A 17,911-nucleotide genomic window follows, 5' to 3' on the forward strand; every position below is an offset into this window, starting at 1 on the left:
AACTGATTCAGAGCTTTTCCGCACAACTATTTGTGTCCTGAGCAGCCATTTCTGTTAGCAGCAAAAGTCTCCATTTCTCTGATCTTGAGCTTATTGACCACTCTGTGGATGTCTGAGGTGTTGCAGGAGTGCCTACGGGAAAGGCAAAGCCTATGCGAAGAGTAGGCAGACAAGATCTTGCTGCTTCTTTCTTGCTGCTTGCAGGAAGTACCATGTTAAGGCTCTGATTTTCACCCTTGCTGGAGCCAGTCCAACAGAGGCATCTCAGCACTGCTGGCACCAAAGAGGGTGGCAGGTCCTCACTGGTGGCATTCGTACCACTATGGGGAGGGAATGCTGCCAGCAAGCGCTCTGCTGTGAAGAGTAGCTATTGCCCAGGGAGAGGATAGAGAAAGAGTATGCTGAGAGAAGCTAATTTTAAATGAATTAAAGGAAGATAAATTCACATTTTTCTGGTGGAGCATCTTCCAGAAAAAGAAATCAAATAAAATAACAAAAAAGAAATAAACAGCAAATTCAACATTAGTTTTAATGGACTAAGCAAACATTAGTGACTTTTTAATAATAGTAATAAAAAGCTACAAGTATCATAACAATATGTGTGTTGTAAACTCAAGTAATCGCATGCAGTTATTGTTCCTAAACTGCATCTTGGCTTTTGCAGCAGTAGATATATTCTCTCTCTGCCTGGGAAGATTTGCTAGACAATGACTGCAGCAATGGCACATAAGATGAAAGAGGTAATGCGGGGGGGGGGGGGGGGGGGGGGGGGGGGGGGAAGGGAGTTCTAGAAGACTCTTTTCAGTTCTTTCTTTTGTTGTTATTTATTTAAATGCAAATGCTTCAGGAAAAAAAAATGTCTAAAATCTGATAAATATTCAGTAGCCTTGATGGATTAATGAATGTAAGGCTGAAGTTGCGGAAATGGTGAGTCATACAGAAACTTGTCCAGGGAAACAAGGCTTTTCCGATATTTTGAAGTTAAAAGAAGAGCAGAGTATAGCAAACTCTTAAAATAAGCCAAGGCCTATAGTGTGTTTTCATGTCTTCTAACCATGCACTTCAAAAGTCATGTTTTAAAAATAAACCATGCAGGGAAACATTCACTTTGGTCATCTTTTAGGCAAACCTAAGCAGTGCTGAATTCAGACAGCTGTAATCAGTGCAGGCTTCTGCTTTCAGACCTGTGAACGACAAGTGCCTGTAGAGGCATGGTGTGTTCTTATTGTTAGAAAAGCGGGTTGTGATGGAGTCTGATACCAGGTCCTCGTGCACAATTGCAGTCACGAGTGTGGTGTCTAGAAACGTCATTCTGCTGTGAATGCACAAGTTGAAGTTCTGGTTTGTACTGACGGAAACAGCCGTCCCTGGGCTGAGATCCTTGCCCAGGGCTGGACACGGTCTGATGCAAACCTGTGCAAAAGCTCATTTTTCATTTCCCCTTTCTGTCCCTTGCTAAATCAGTGTTTGTACAGTGTGGCTTTCACTCCCTGGGCAAAGCACATCAAAAATGTGGCTGCACCACGTGACTCCTGTGAGAATGGTACTAAACCTTCCCGCAGCACTGGGGGGCCTGGGGATACCCCCCCCTTTCCTCTGTCAGTCTTGGAAAGGGTATGAGAGTCATCTCCTCCACTGGAACAACATTATGGCACACTATAAATCTGTTAATTCTTTAATTTATTAAGGTTAAAACTTACTTGACCTATTTAAAAAATGTCACTATTTCCAGGGTATCAACAATAAAAGTAATACCTGAAAGAGACCCACAGAAAAGCTTGGATGTGTGTCGTGAATGTCAGGTTATTTCATGGCTTTATGTTTAAGCATCTTAATTACTGCATCTGCTAGCACTTAGAAAATTACTAACTAGAACAGGTTCAAAATTTTGTTTAAATGAAATCTACATAGTACTAAAAGAATTCACAGTAAACATTGTTGGGATGTAGGTAGAGATGACAAAAATGTGTGGTTCAGTTTTTATTGTATACTGGTATTTTTGTTCTTGTTATTTTTTAAATTTCTACCATACCTCTTTAAGATTTCATTACAAGGGCTTTGCCTTTACAGTATGACCTGAGAAAATTTATGTTTAGCATTATTATAGTGTCATTTGCTTGTAAGCTCTGAGTATTTTGTTGCTGAATTATAAATTTTTAGTAATATTATTTAGAAAAGAAATGCCAAAAAATGTCTAGGACTTTTTTCTGGTTCTGCTCAGATCAGTTTAAATTAAATGTTCAAATCTGAGGTAGAATGAAGCTTAGTAGATTCTGTATATAAACTTAACAGCTATTTAGCACTGACTGGAACTGTCCAGAAAATTAATGATTAGGGAGGGCTTCATACACTTTGGAATAGAAAACATCTTTTTTTTTTTTCCCCCCACTGCTTGAATCACAGAATCACAGAATGGTAGGGGTTGGAAGGGACCTCTGTGGGTCATGTAGTCCAACCCTCCTGCCAAAGCAGGGTCACCTACAGCAGGCTGCACAGGACCTTGTCCAGGCAGGTCTGGAATATCTCCAGAGAAGGAGTCTTCACAATCTCCCTGGGCAGCCTGTTCCAGTGCTCCGTCACCCTCAGAGTGAAGAAGTTCTTCCTCATGTTCAGACGGAACTTCCTATGCCTCAGTTTGTGCCCATTGCCCCTTGTCCTGTCACTGGGCACTACTGAAAAGAGCTTGGCCCCATCCTCCTGACACCCACCCTTCAGATATTTGGAAGTATATATTAGGTCCCCTCGCAGCCTTCTCTTCTTCAGGCTGAACAAGCCCAGCTCCCTCAGCCTCTCCTCGTAGGGGAGATGCTCCAGTCCCCTCACCATCCTTGTAGCCCTCCGCTGGACTCTGTCCAGTAGCTCCTCGTCTTTCTTGAAGTGTGGAGCCCAGAACTGGACAGAGTACTCCAGATGAGGCCTCACTAAGGCAGTGTAGAGGGGAAGGAGAACCTCCCTTGACCTGCTGGCCACACTCTGCTTAATGCACCCCAGGATGCCATTGGCCTTCTTGGCAGCCAGGGCACACTGCTGGCTCATGGTTAACCTGTCGTCCACCAGGACACCCAGGTCCCTCTCCACAGAGCTGCTCTCCAGCAGGTCCGCCCCAAGCCTGTACTGGTGCATGGGGTTGTTCCTCCCCAGGTGCAGGACCCTGCATTTGCCTTTGTTGAACCTCATCAGGTTCCTCTCTGCCCAACTTTCCAGCCTGTCCAGGTCACGCTGAATGGCAGCACAGCCATTCTTTCTTCCTGAAGAAAAAGAGACATTCTCTATCTGATGCACTTGAGGGCATGGAAAGGTGGATCTTCTACATCTAAGACTGCTGGGTATTTAGGTTTATACATTATTTAAGATATATCTCACTTTACAGTCTCAACTTCCACGCCCCTCTTTGAAAGCACATTTGGAATATTATTGTTTGTTTGTTTTCTTGCTTGCAGTTGAGGACAAGCTGCTACAAGGACTCAAGCTTGTGTCCTCAAGCTCAAGGTGTCCAGAGAAGGACTTGTGCTGGGGGACTCCCTGCTACACCTTGGGACTGGACCGTTTGGATGCCGTTCTCATCCCAGGCTGTGTGCAGAGTGACAGGGTGCTTTCCCATGATTTGCTGATCCAGCTTGGGAGTCAAGCTGGATGGGTATTTGCTGACAAACTGCCTGCAAGGCAAAGAGAATCAGTTTTTCAAATACTGAAATTCATAAGAAGAAAGGGCTTGCCTCTTCTATCCCCCACCCCCCACAGATACACAATAAAAATTTATAGTCCTTCAGGAAACTGGCACATTCCATAATAAGTAGGTAAGAATGAATTGTTCCTTTCAAGTCAGTTTTTAAAAGAGGAAAATATTTAGGAAGTGAATCTTGCAGTCTAGATAACATTTATTTTATACAGCTGCTAGTGAAGAGTATGATGTCAAAATGCAGTGGTACTTGTAAGCAGTAATCAATAAATGTGAATTATGTAGGAGAGACAGGAAAAAAAAGGGCGAGTATTGAAATAGAATCAATCCACTGTATAAGCACTAAGGAATGTTTATATGCATAAAAAAAAGTGTAAGTGAACTTTTAATTATCTAAATGTAAATAAACTATCTATAAATTTTAACCGAACTGCATGAACTAGAGACCAAGTATCTTAAGTTAAAACATCTACAGTATAAAAAAGCAGACATTTCTGGCCACATAGTGTGAGCATAAGAAGTGACTGCAATTCGAGTAAATAACGAGCACTTAGAAATCATGTGAGGTCAGTCAGGGAGCAGAGGGATTCAACTGACCATCCCATCTTAAAACAATCTTGAAGGAAGAGATGAGACAGTTTAGGAGTGACTGCTTTCCCTGTGCAACTGGTAGAGAGAAGGTTTTAACACCATTCCAGGGTGGAGAAAAAAACCACAACTATAGTAGAAATGGCAACACACAGGAGACGGACCAATTCAGGCAATTTACTCTGCTAGACATCAAACACTTTTTTGAGGCTATAAGTGATCATTGAAAAAATTATCTTGGATCAAGCATCCATGGCCAAGTAAAACCAAGCAGAGAGGAGTCTCTATGTTGGAGGGGCAATGAGAAAGTCTCATTTAACACAGACACTGTTATTCACACTTCTTGCTTTTTCTGTGTGCAGAAGCCAGGTCCCAGCAGAGCTCTTGGATCCTGCAGAAACCTGATGAGAGATATTATTCCAAACCCACAAACAGAGAAGTCACCCCACAGAGAGCAAGCGCAATGCCACTCGCATGTAAATGAAGTGAGGCAAGGACTGGAAAATGCTTCACAACAAGAGAAAAATCGAGGCCAGGAACTAGGAGTGTCTGAATCATAGAATCATTAAAATTGGAAAAGACCTCTATGATCATCAAGTCCACCCATCAACCCTACACCACCAGGCCTGCTAAACCATGTCCTGAAGTGCCACATCTACACGTTTTTTGAACACCTCCAGGGATGGTGACTCCAGCACTTCCCTGGGCAGCCTGTTCCAATGTCTCACCACTCTTTCAGTAAGGAAATTTTTCCTAATATCCAATCTAAACCTCCCCTGACACAACTTGAGGCCATCTCCTCTCATCCTATCACTAGTTACTTGGGAGAAGAGACCAACATCCACCTCACTACAACCTCCTCTCAGGTAGTTGTAGAGAGTAATAAGGTCTCCCCTCAGCCTCCTCTTCTCCAGACTGAACAGCCCCAGCTTCCTCAGCCGCTCCTCATAAGACTTGTTCTCCAGACCCCTCACCAGCCTCGGTGCCCTTCTCTGGACACGCTCCAGCAACTCAATGTCCTTCTTGTAGTGAGGGGCTCAAACCTCAACACAGTACTCAAGGTGCGGCCTCACCAGGGCCGAGTACAGGGGCACGATCCCCTCCCTACTCCTGCTGGCCACACTATTCCTGACACAAGCCAGGATGCTGTTGGCCTGCTTGGCCACCTGGGCACACTGCTGGCTCATGTTCAGCTGGCTGTCGACCAGCACCCCCAGGTCCTTTTTCCACTGGGCACATTTCCAGCCACTCCTCCCGAAGCCTGTAGCGTTGCGTGGGGTTGTTGTGACCCAAGTGCAGGACCTGGCATTTGGCCTTTTTGAACCTCATCCAGTTGGCCTCAGTCCATCAATCCAGTCAGTCCAGATCCCTCTGCAGAGCCTTCCTACCCTCGAGCAGATTGACACTCCTGCCCAACTTGGTGTCACCTGCAGACTTACTGAGGGATCACTCGATCCCCTCGTGCAGATCTTTGATGAAGATGTTAAACAAGTCCGGACCCAAAACTGAGCCCTGGGGAACACCACTTGTGACTGGCTGCCAACTGGATTTCACTCCATTCACTACCACTCTCTGGGCTTGGCCATTCAGCCAGTTCTTTATCGAGTGAAGAGTACACCCATCCAGACCATGGGCAGCTCATTTCTCTGGGAGGATGCTGTGGGGAACAATGTCAAAAGCCTTACTAAAGTCCGGGTAGATGACATCTGCAGCCTTTCCCTCATCCACTAGATGGGTCACCAGCACTTTGGAGAGCAAGTGCCTGTCGGATGGTAAGAAGATGCCAAACAGGCATCGGAGACAAGAAATTTTCCATCTGATAATACTAAAATGAGCTTCTTAACCTACACTTGTACATCTGTAGCACGTGTCAGAATAGATATGAGGACAGGAAATAGCTATTTATAAACCAAACGAAAAAGTAATATTGGGCAGGTTAATTTTAGCTATTTTTTTTTTAAGCAAAAAGTGACATGCATAAAACAGGGAGTGAGATCGTGACCTTGTTTAAGCCGGTGGCAAAATCCCTTTGACTTCAAGTCGCAGTCAAGGATTTTTACTCACAGTTCATGGTCACTCCTCACCATGTCACGTTAGCACTACCTCAGTGTTAGACATCAATACTGGGCTGCCAGTTGTGTGCAGAGTTGTATACACTCATATGCAAGCGCTGTATGGTTTATACACTGTAGTGCACATGGCTGAATCCCATTTTGTTGCTGGAAAAACTGCGGCACAGAGAGCCGGAGACAGGACAAAGGCTCCTTACTTGCAGCATAGCACTTTGTGGTGGGGAACACGGTGCTTCCCTCCACACCGGGTGTCCCCGAGAGCCCAGACTGCCCTAGGGACCTCCTGGGAAAATGGGCCGTCCCTTGTTACTCGAAAGCTTGTGCCAGTCAGAGCGTGAGACCAGTACTGCTTTGCTCTGTGCCAGGAGCAGAGAGGCTGCTAAGCAGGGCGGTTACGCATCCAGGGAAGCGCGAGTCCTGATCGCGCAGCAGTAGCCTTTAACAGGTAGCGATGTACACGTTCAGATGCAGTGCAGGTAGAGACAGGTTAATCCATACGATGCTCCAGCTGTGTCAGGAGGACAAGCAGTGTTGCAGGCATGCAAAACGGCAGCAAGATAAAATAGTTTTCTGACTCCTATGCAGCAAATTACAGACACCACCACAATTCAGGCACACCTAATCCTCAGTCTGTGTCCAATTCTATTAATTGCTCAAAGGCACTTTGCTGTTGTCACATAGAAAAGGTAATTACATATTTGAAAATGTTCCTCTGCTTGTTGCTTGGAGAGTTATTAAAGAACCCACGTGCGAGGGATGAACTGAATGAGACTGTAAGTTTCTTCCTGTGTAACAGAAAGGCAGGAATGGCAAATTCCCCCATCATGTGCAGGACTGGTGCTCTGAATCACAGAAGAAAGACTTTCACAGCAGCCTTTAAAGTGGAATTGACAAATCTGAGGATTATCAGTCCACAGACTGTAAGAAAATGAATCTGAATATTGCAGCCCTTCAGTGTTTGAAACTTCCTTTATTTTCAGGGACTGCAAGATTAGGCCCCAATCTGTGAAGGAAAAGCCTTACCTGAGAGGCTTTTGAGGAATGTTCCTCTTTGAAGAAGTAATTCAAACCACCAGTTCATTCCAGAGCATTATTAGGCGCCTCCATCCCTGTGCTGCTGTTACCGGTTTCCTTGTACATGGAGTGAATTAGCGCCATGTTTCAGCTGGGTTTCATGACTGTATCACCCAGACAGCAGTAAAATCCAGTCATGCCAACTCTTTGAAATACCAACCTGTTGTAGATGCAATGTCATCTTTCATGGGAGCTGGACACATTCTGAGAGAAAGAAAGAGTTTGCATAGTAGGCTACTTCGCTCTTCTTTGGAAGCAAAATTTTGGATAAGCAGGAGGAGGTAAAAAGGGGAAAAAAATCCTGAACAATCTCTGGATGGGTGGAAGTTTCAGCAAATTACTGATTACTTAACCGTATTATTTGCCTCAAAGGAAAAACATCTTGTGCCTTCGTTCTGCTGTTATCGTACTGGAGTTGATCACTTCAACAAAGTTGTTCCAAGCAAAGAATTAAGCCTGTTTGTATGACTCACCACCGGGCACTGAGTATTGCAGAGGCAGGGAAAGCACCTTCTGTTTCCCCTAACTGTCTGGCTCCAACCCTCACCCACCACCCCCTTGCACTTGTATGTATCTGTTTTGCTGAATGGACAAAGCATGTGTTTATTCTCTTCTTCTAGCTCCACTAAAGTTTAAATTCATAACCTTAAGGTTCCTTGTCCTGTTATTTCCTTAGCTTCATCTCCTGTGACACTTAAAATATGTCCTGCCCTATAATCAGGAGTAAAAGCAGCATGTGGATATTGCTTTCAAATGTATGCATTATCTAAAAGGCAAGCCCATGTAAAACGTTTTCCAAATGAACCTGGTTAAATTTTCAGAAGTATAGATGGATGGGGAGTGGGAATTTCCAGTATATCTGACAACAGAAGAAAAGTAGAAACTGCTTCTCGTAACATCTCCTGTAAAATCCTGCAGGTCACCAGCTTCAGGTGACGTGCCCTTACTGAAGCACCAAAAATGCTTCTAGACTCTCTGCATCAAAAGCAAAGTTGCTCGACAGCGGTGTTCACCTAATAGGACAGCAAAATGATCACCGATTCTTACATGAGTGATGGAAAGGTCTAAAGATCTTCAGCAGGAGGACTTTTTCAGCCACAAGGGACAAAAGAAAGGGAAATAAAGGACTAAAGAAAGTTGTATATAAAGAAGCCATTTAATGCAGATTTGCCATAAGGCAAGATAATAATGCTTGAACGTTATGAACTGCAGAAACTCCATGAACGCATTATATTTTAAACAGTTAATCTGTTTTACAAACTATGTACATTCTTCTGCTAACCAAGATGAATTGGGATTCAAGAAGCAGCACATCCTGACAAATCTCCTCCTAAAGGCATCCATTAATATAAATCAACAGTAGCAATTTTGTTTGATCATTTATTTGCAAGAATCATTAAGGTTTATTAGCATAATTATTCCCTGTGGGACTTCATGTCACATAAATGAAAAATGGCATTATCAATATTTAAAAGATATGTGTGCAATGTTCACAGTGCTTGAACAGTACTCTGCAGGTGGTGTCCAGCTGGAGCAAATTAGTTTAGGTTTGATTTCTAAATTGTAGAAATATAGTTTCAGTGCAACTGCTTATTTCAAAACTACGTTTGCTTATTGTGCAAGGCATTAAACACCACCAAAGCCTACAGTTACTTGTTACAGCACACGTGTGTACATTGTTTTCTGATTTCATGTAAGCAACTTGTCTGAAGATATCCAATGGGAAGCAAATGTTGCTCACTGGTGGAAGGCCTTTTATTATCTTGTCGGTTTTACTTTTTACAGTTCTATACGATGACCTGAAATTTTCTCAGGGAAACGAGAGGACTTTCTCCCTCATCCTCCCATCTCCTTCCACGCAGAATAGTAGTTATGGTGTCATTAGATGTCCTTCTCTGCAGAGACATGGAGAAGGGCCCTGCTTTCCTGCGGTAGCTCTGAGACCAAAATCAGCTGGTGCCTCGGTACCAGCTCTGTCATCACCTGGGTACCAAGCGTGAGTGTGGCTTACCCGAGCCCTCTTTGAAGCAGCCGCGGGCACTGATGCATAGCAAAGCGATTTGGTAAGATTGCGCCGGTCCTGCCCCTGAGCGGGCGGCTGCCTGCAGCGCGGGACGGGCCCCACACTCGCAACCTGCAGGACGAACCCGGCCGATGCCGAGGAGGTCGGAGTGAAGAAGAGAGTACATGGGAACATAATTACGACAATCTGAGGGGGTCAGACGAGCGAATTGCCTGCTTGTCGTCTGCTTAGGGGAAACACTGCGCGCCTTTGGTTCCCCTCGCTGCTGGAGCGAGTGCTGGGCGGCAGGCGCGAGCAGGGGCACACGCTGCCCTGGGGAAAAGGCGCCCAAGGTTCCTGCACTGAGGTGTCACCACCTGGGCGCTGCTCGGGGTGAAAGCCTGCGACTGAGGGAAGGAACCAGTGGGAGCCCAGCTGCGAGGTGGCAGAGTAAGCACAGCTTTCGGGCGAGGCCTGCATTTGGGCAGTGGATCCGGGGTGTGCAGAGCAGCGTGTGCGGGGCAGGGAGCTGGCACCCAGCTGTCACCAGCGCAGACGGCCTCTCCAGCCCTCTCAGCAGCGGCTGGCAGTGCTGCGCAGTGCTACTTCAGCCTGCCCGCGCCACGGACCTGGTTCGCAGGGTCCCAGCAAACGCATCGTGCTGAGAGGTCAGAAACCGGGAACACCTTGCAGACAGAAATCTGCGGGCTTCGTCTGGACCGTAGCAACACAGAGGCAATTCACCAGCTCGCTGGTGAATTTTTTCTGAAGCACAAAATTGCTGTTCTGCCAGCATTGAAATGTGTCATTAACCACTGTGTGCTGCTCTGCTCTCTAAAGGCTCTTGAATAAAACATCAGGGATTTTACTAAATGTGCCCCAGGACTCCTCCAGATGCGTCCCCAGGAGGCGCAGGGAAGCAGAGCCGTCACCATCCCCGGGCTGGTCACGGGGCTCTGCTGAGGCTGACGGGCAGGATGAAGGGCCAGCGCAAGAGATGGACGCAGGCAGCAGAATTATTTTCATGTTGCTCTCAGCCCTTCCTGGGACTGATGTTTGTTTCCTGCTGTTGCCCTTCAGTTGTCCTTTCTGTCGGTTGGCTTAAGGTTATGGTTACGGATCAGTTTGTTAAATACTCGGTTGTTTGCACATGGCATCTTTCTGCTTAATTTTCCGCTCTTTGCTAATCTCCCCTTTGGAGCTCTTCAGCTTTTTAATTATTCAGAAATGTTAAACTGAATTCTTTGGAATTAATTGTGTTTGGTGGTACTTTGCAGGAATGAAAGGGGTTCTGTTTTCTTCTAACCATGTTTCTTGGTGCTCTCTTTTGCACTCAAATTAGAATATATACTAACACCTGGACTTGGTGCTGCCAGAGGAGTAGGCAGTCCCGGAAGCATGTGCCACCTCACCCTCTTACTCGCTGTGTACTTCTCTATGGGTGCTACTATAGGGAGAAGACGAGTAAAGCTTAATACTTCACAGGTTTTTTTCTCAGTATCTCATTCAGCCTTGGAAATTATGACTCTTCCTTCCAGAGGTGTACGTTCTGATGGCATTACATAGAAAATACTGGAAAGGAAACCGTGACCAGGTCAAGTGCTTAAATGACAGCCAAAATCAGGTGAGGTCATGCTGATCACCGGGTGGAGGTCAGTGACTGGGTTCCCTCCAAGACACTCCCTTTGCCCCATTCAGTTGGGTGCTTTTGCAGGTGAGCTTGTTGCAGGCTGGTTGCTCAAATGTCTCCTTGTCCTGGGTTTGGCCAGGACAGGGTTAATTTTCACCAGACTCCAGGAAGGGGCACAGCCGGGTGGGCTGGCCCAACCCCAACCTGGCCAAACAGAGCCGGGTATTCCATACCATGTGCCATCATGCTGGGTTCCGGGGGGGGGGGGGGGGCGGCGTGGCGGGAACTCACTCGCGGCTCAGGAGAGCGCGGCGCCGGTCCTGTCCAGGAGAGCGGGGTCTGTGGGGTCGTGCGGTTTGTTCTGTGTATTCCCCTTTTCTGTATCATTGTTGTTGCTGTTGCCTTTGTTTGCTGTTCTGTTAAACTGCCCTTATCCCGACCCACCAGTTTCTGCCTCTTTCTCTCCATTCTCCTCCGCACCGCGGCGGGGGGAGGGGTGGCCGTGTGGCGCTTTTGTTGCCGGCAGCAGCCGAAGCCAAAACACTCCTCTAAACCCCACACGGGAAAGATAAGGACAGGACAGAGTAGGAAAAATGTACGTCTGGTATTTAATCTTTCTGCTTCCAAATTAAAAGCTACAAATGGAGCTTGTTACCTTGAGGGGCATTTTTGACAAATAATTAAATCACAGCTCACATGTAAAAATCTGATTAAATAGATATAACTTTTTTGAAAAGCTTTTACGACCAGAACTTTCATACCCTTAAACATTTAGATTCTCAACTGAATATCCACACTGATCGTTTTCTTAAGCAAGAACTTGGTCCTTTCGCTTGAGCTTATGATCTCTATTCTTTTTCACAGGGGACAGGAGTTTGGTTATGATAGGTATGTGGATGAAGCTCTTGCTGCACGAACCAGAAGTGTTGTTATAGCAGTGCCTTTACAACATTCTTTACGTAGAAGAACTATATTTGCTCTGCCTAGAACATTTGCTTAAAAAACCTGATTACAGGTGAAGCAGAAAGCCTGATAATCGCAGCTTTTATTCTCCCCAGTGTTTGCTAGTTGGATTAAAAGGAGTATGGTGGACGTGGCGCTCTAGTTGCTTTTTAAAGACTGAATGCTAGCAATGTTGTGCCAAATGCACAGGAGAAATGCCCTCTTCCATAACCCAAGCAGATCTACTAGCCAGGCAGCCAGGTGGCAAGAAAGCTCAGACTTTGCTGTGTGCTGTAAAAGCTCATTTCCCAGCTCACTGACTGATGCTGGATGTCATACAGAACCTGGCTGATGTCGATGGTGTAACTGCTGCCTTTTTTCAGGTTACCTGTAAGAAGCAGTTGAACTGCAATACAGATTAAAAAGTAGGGAAGTAACAAGAACCTATAGAATACATATGATACTTACAAACTACAAAACAATGTAAATAGTGTTGATCGACGGGAGGGGTGCAGAAAGCCACAAACTTGGTATTGATTGAAGTAATAGGAATGGGACAGAAATTGCAGAGAAACAGAAGCACCAAAAGAAACAGAGAGCATAAGGCAGTCTCCTATCTTGACACTAAACAAAACCTGAAAGGCTGAATGCTGCCTGGAGAAGGACTTGAAATGAGTGATGAAATAGTGTCCTAACTCCCTACTTGTGTTTCACAGCATCAAATGAGTTTGGGCTACGTTTTTCAAGAAGTACTTATGTTTTCTGGCATTGCTAGTGTGGATACAAATAACAAGGATTGTGTGGAGGTAAGAGATTGTGGGATGAAAAATGATTTTGTCAACACATAAACCTGGAAGGGACTGTCTAATCCTTCTGCCTGCATGGAAGCAGAATCTAGTGTGATTGCGCTGTACTACAATTTTTATTTTTAAAGATCCTCTCTATAAACTACCTAAGGAGTCTGTTTTGGTGTTATCCTGCCCTTTTAACTAGAATAACAATTATTTCATGTCCAACCACCAAAAATACCCTCTGTATGAAACATTGCAGTGTGATCTCACTGTGGAGTAAAATTCACCTGCAGTCTTTGGAATTTCTGTGTTCCGTTGCTCAAAACAGTGTGTCTCCTCAGAAGAGCAGGTGGGTGCTTTATACACTTCAATAAATCAGTACTGAATATTAATAGGAAATGTTAATGGCTCTGAGTTTACCCAGAAATATGTGTGTACGATGCTGTGGATATAGATACATTCTAACAGTTTCAGTCACGTCAGTCTTCAGAGGCACAGCTCACAGGTTTCCCTCTTGATCAGCAGGACTGAGCGGAGATGGAAGCCCAGAAACGAAGCAAAGAACATGGTGTCTCCAAAGGACTGATTTCTGCTCCTGTCCTTTGCGCAAACGTCCTTTCTGGCCTGAGACACTCCATTTATTCTCTTTATTCTTTGAAAACTTAATACTACAGCTAAATATTTATTAAAACCACATTTTTCTCATGAGGAACAGCTGTATTTTTGTTGAACACATTTGAAGCACGGAGTACTTTTGTTCCTTGTAATATTTTTGTTTACAGTCCATAATGTCATAAGTAAAAGATCACTTCTGCCTACTGCTGCTATGGGACATATTTTCCCTACTACTGCAGGATAATTAAAAAAAAAAAAAAGAAAGTGCTAAGCTTTTCTTGACAGTGATAGCCCCTTAACTGCTAAATCTGCTGTCCCATCCATCACTAATCTCAAGCAAAGCAAGCATTCGTTTCTCTGTGACTTATCTAGGTCTTTAGTAGATCAATAGCACAGCTCGGATGTTTCAGACTCTTCCTTGTTGATTCACATTTATCTTTTTGTCCAAAGAAGGTAAATTACCTCACAGAGAAGCTGTGTTATCCCCAGTACTGGTTTCTAATGTTGCACAGTCAGCATGACCCACATACCTTATCTCAGCTGGAACGCATTTGTCACTGTCTCGTGTTATGATCACCTGGTAAAATGCCCTAGAAAAGAGGTAAACCTGCAAAATGACTTCACCACTTTCATTTAATGACCTTTGCTGCTGTCTGCTCCTGCATCACCTTCAATTTAACCTGCTGAAATAAATGGAACTTCCTTTTTCCTTTTAATGCTCCATTTAATCATTTTTATCATTAGCAAAATTTTCATTCCTTGGCAGTCTGCGTTCCTGCTGCCATGAGTTGATCAGTAGGTGATGAGACTGAGAACAGAATCGTTTATCACTGTGCATATTAACCCTGAGCAAGAGGACTGCTGAGTTTAACTCCACATCTGTACAGCTGGTTGCTGGTTACCTGAAGCTTTTCAGGCCCTGGGAGTGTTCAGTGCTGTTAGAAAAAAGGAATGAGAAGCAGGTCACTGACCAGCAAGCTGTAACCAGGCAGCTGCGAGACAAAACGCTGTATGAAACGAGAGTTTGACAGCAATTACGCAGCTAGGACTCATTCTCTTCCAAACTATAGTAAAGTACATATTTCGTTATCTGTTATTCTAAAAATTTCATAGATTATATTATGGAAAGAAAACTTAAATATAAACACATTTGACTTTTAAGGATTCTGACCCAGCTGGTTGCAAAGCCAGAACACTTTTATTCTGTTCCTTCAGAAGCACTGAGCAGCTCTGCCTGGCCTGAACTCTGTTCTGCAAGTGTTAAATTCTTTGGTCTTTAACTGAGAAATTAGTTGGTGCCAGCGAGGTGTTCTGCTTTTCGACATGAGGAAAAGGTAGGGCTGTTTTCAGCAAATGCTTGGTTTCTTCCCAGATAAGCAGGTGCGAGGGAGGCCGCTACGTGGAGCAGTGACGTGCCGTGGCTGCGCAGCTGGGCATAGCTGCAGCAGCAGATGGACACGGATCGTCCCACGAAGACCATCTCGATGAGGAGAACAGGATGTGCTAGGAGGGCACGGGGCAGGAACGTGCTTGCCCAGGCACGGGTGTGCTGCCCATAGGCCTGCACTCCCAGCAAGTTTGCGGGCGACCCAAACAGGGAGTGCAGCCTTCGTCCCAGGGGACCAAACAGCAGCCCCCGGGATCTCCAGGGAGGGCACGGAGGAGGCACGGCTGGGCGCTTGGCCAAGAGGCACCGTGGGACTCCGAGGGGCCAACAGCCACCAGCTGAGAGAGAGGAAGTTCTGGCTGGGTATTAGGGAAAAAAATGAAGACGACCAAGCTTTAGCACAGGAGCCCACAGTTCTTGGGGAGCTCTCAAGAAGAGGTCAGACCAGCAGTTGTATTTGAATTGGGGGAAATGATTGTTTTCCATCTGTAAGTATTCGATTGGACAGAAGGAGCAGGGCAATGGTATATCGGGTGTTTCTGTGGAGTTTCTGGTGTATTTTCTCCCTCCTGTTCTCTGCATGGGGTGACTGCTGATGCTGAAAGGCTACTTACCTTTGGAAATCTGCACACACACACTGTCTTTACTGAACTGTCCCTGTGGCCTCACTTCTGCTGGGAGAAACAATCAGGGTGTCAAAAAGAGTTTCTGAGCACAAACTGCCATAAGGTATCGAGGATAAAAGAATTCTCTGGTTGCATTTTTTTCTTCTTTGCATTTTACACACACTGCAGCAAATCTGAAATGTATGGGAAATAAACAACAAGGCACTGAGGACTGGAAACCTCAAAATATTTTCTCTTTGGGATCTTACTGGCTATTAGTGCTGTGTTCTGTCCCTTCTGCGAAAGATACACTGCTCACACATACTGCTTACACGTGAATACAAACCACCTCTTCATTTTAAACAGAACGTTGTGAACCGACTTGTTGGTCTCTGATATATGTGTGTTTTCCCAAGCATTTCTGCTCTCGCTTTTCTGTCTGAATGCCTTGCTGTCCTGGAGGCTGAATCAAGGTATACTTATGTTCTCATTTTAGGGTGTTGCTGTTCCAAATTGAGGGCATCTTGCAAGCAAAGATGAAAGTTTACGTCCGAAGGTTATTTGCTGTCATTTCCAGATGCCAGGTGAGGGCACTCGATTTTGTTATTTCAGTTGGTAAGAAAGAAAATTCCACTTATTTCCAGTGAGGCATACAGCTGTTCACCGAGGAGAAGGGACAGCAAAAGTACCTTCTGCATCTTCATCACCTCCAGGCCTTGAGGACTGGCAGTCAGTGCTGTGCCAGTGTTGTTAAAAGGCGCCTTCTTCCTGCGCCAACACCTGAGAGTCATTGGGGGGTGGGTTTTTTGACATTTACTTGTTCCCTTGCCTGCTGTTGAAACTGGTGTGGTCTTGTTTGTTTGTTTTAAAGAGAGCTGCAGCAGTAACACCACTTGGAAAGAAGAAGTAGGGTAAGTTTATGATCATCTTCTGCCTTATCTCTCCCTGCTTGTATCCTCTCAGTTAGACATGGTCTCCTATAGTTTAAACCTCCCCCCCCCCAGCATTGTGGGAAAACAGTTTTTTCATGAACAGGGCAAAGAATAACCAAAGCTTCAGAAAGAATTACACTAATTTGGGAGATTTTGTAGAAGATTGTGAACTAAATTAAAATGATGAGTGTTCTCATCCCATAAATACATAGATATAGCTATATCTAGCACAGAATTTATAGAAACATGCAAACTTCTTTTTTACCTAATTATGAGAGGTGTTCTTCTCTTAAGCTTTATTCATTTTAATTAATTTTATAAAGTAGGTGACATTAATGAATTTTAAATACTGGTTTAAATAAGCTTAAATGTCTTTAGTTTCACATAGAAAGGAAAATTTTATTAAATTATTTATTAAATTCCTTTCATGTAGAAAGGAAAATAAAGGTGAGAAAAGTGGTAGAAGTGGGTGGGGCAGGGCTTGGGTAATTGGATGCCACCATGTTGACCCCGTTCTTGGAGCAAAGCGAGCCCAGAGAAACTCTCTGGAGTGGACAGTTGTGCTCTGTGTAAGATCTGTTCTCTCTGGAAAAATTAAGGGCTGGGTTTTCCTTTGGACTATCAGGTTTAAATGAGGCATACTTTACACCCAGCAGCCTTACCAGAATCATGTAGTATTATGTACTTTGGTGATGTTCACGGTCAGCGTCCTGGCTGGTGATTTCTCCCCTGTGACTGGATCCCCTGTATTTGTTTGGGATCCATCATAACAGTTATGAAGGAGAGAAAATCTTAGTTACATGCTGCCACCTAGGTGCTGTGGTTACGGGTGAGAAAACGGCATTAGCTTAAAGTAATAATTCAATAAATACTCATTTTTTAAAGTTATTTTGGCAATTGCATTTCTTGCAACTCCCTGTGCTCAACTTTTACCGCTTCCTGCTTCTCTTTGTTACCTGACATCGCAAACAGCTCCCGAAGCACACGGAGTGTGTTTGGAGACGTGGTTTGTATGGGGGCAGGGCGCGAGGCGGGAGATCTCCACAAACCAAGCACACATGCTTACCGTCACACTGCATCTTTACACCGTAACAAAACGTCAGTAGTACCCGTTCGGCACAACTGACCAGCCGCGGGCAGGAGCGTCCCTGCTCCCCTCGCCTTCATCCCACTGGGGCGGCTCCGCGGGGAAGGGCCTTTGCCCGGGCCGGGGCCCCAGCTCGGGGCTGGGCGGGTAGCACTGTAACGCGGGCAGGGCAGCGCCGGTCCGTGACTGCTCGGTCCTGCTGCCAAGCCCGCCGCGCGCAGACCGCTCCGATGCTGCTTCCAGGCTGCTGCAGGGCCCCCGCTGGCTTCGGCAGGCTGCGCCCGGTAGCTCCGCTCACCAGGGGCCGGCTGCGGCCTGGGGACTGTCAGGAGCTGGCGACTGCCCTGAAGGTACCACCTCACCCCACACTGCCGGTTCGCCTTATTACAACGCGCCCTAGCGTCGGGACCCGGGCAGCGGCCGCTCCTCCGGCTGCTCTCCGCTCCGAGGCGGTGTTTGCCCCCCCTGCACCAGGCGGGCAACACCCGCTACTCGCTCAGCCCGGAG

The sequence above is a fragment of the Opisthocomus hoazin genome, chromosome 10, assembly GCF_030867145.1.
Source record: "Opisthocomus hoazin isolate bOpiHoa1 chromosome 10, bOpiHoa1.hap1, whole genome shotgun sequence".
NCBI classification, from domain to species: domain Eukaryota; kingdom Metazoa; phylum Chordata; class Aves; order Opisthocomiformes; family Opisthocomidae; genus Opisthocomus; species Opisthocomus hoazin.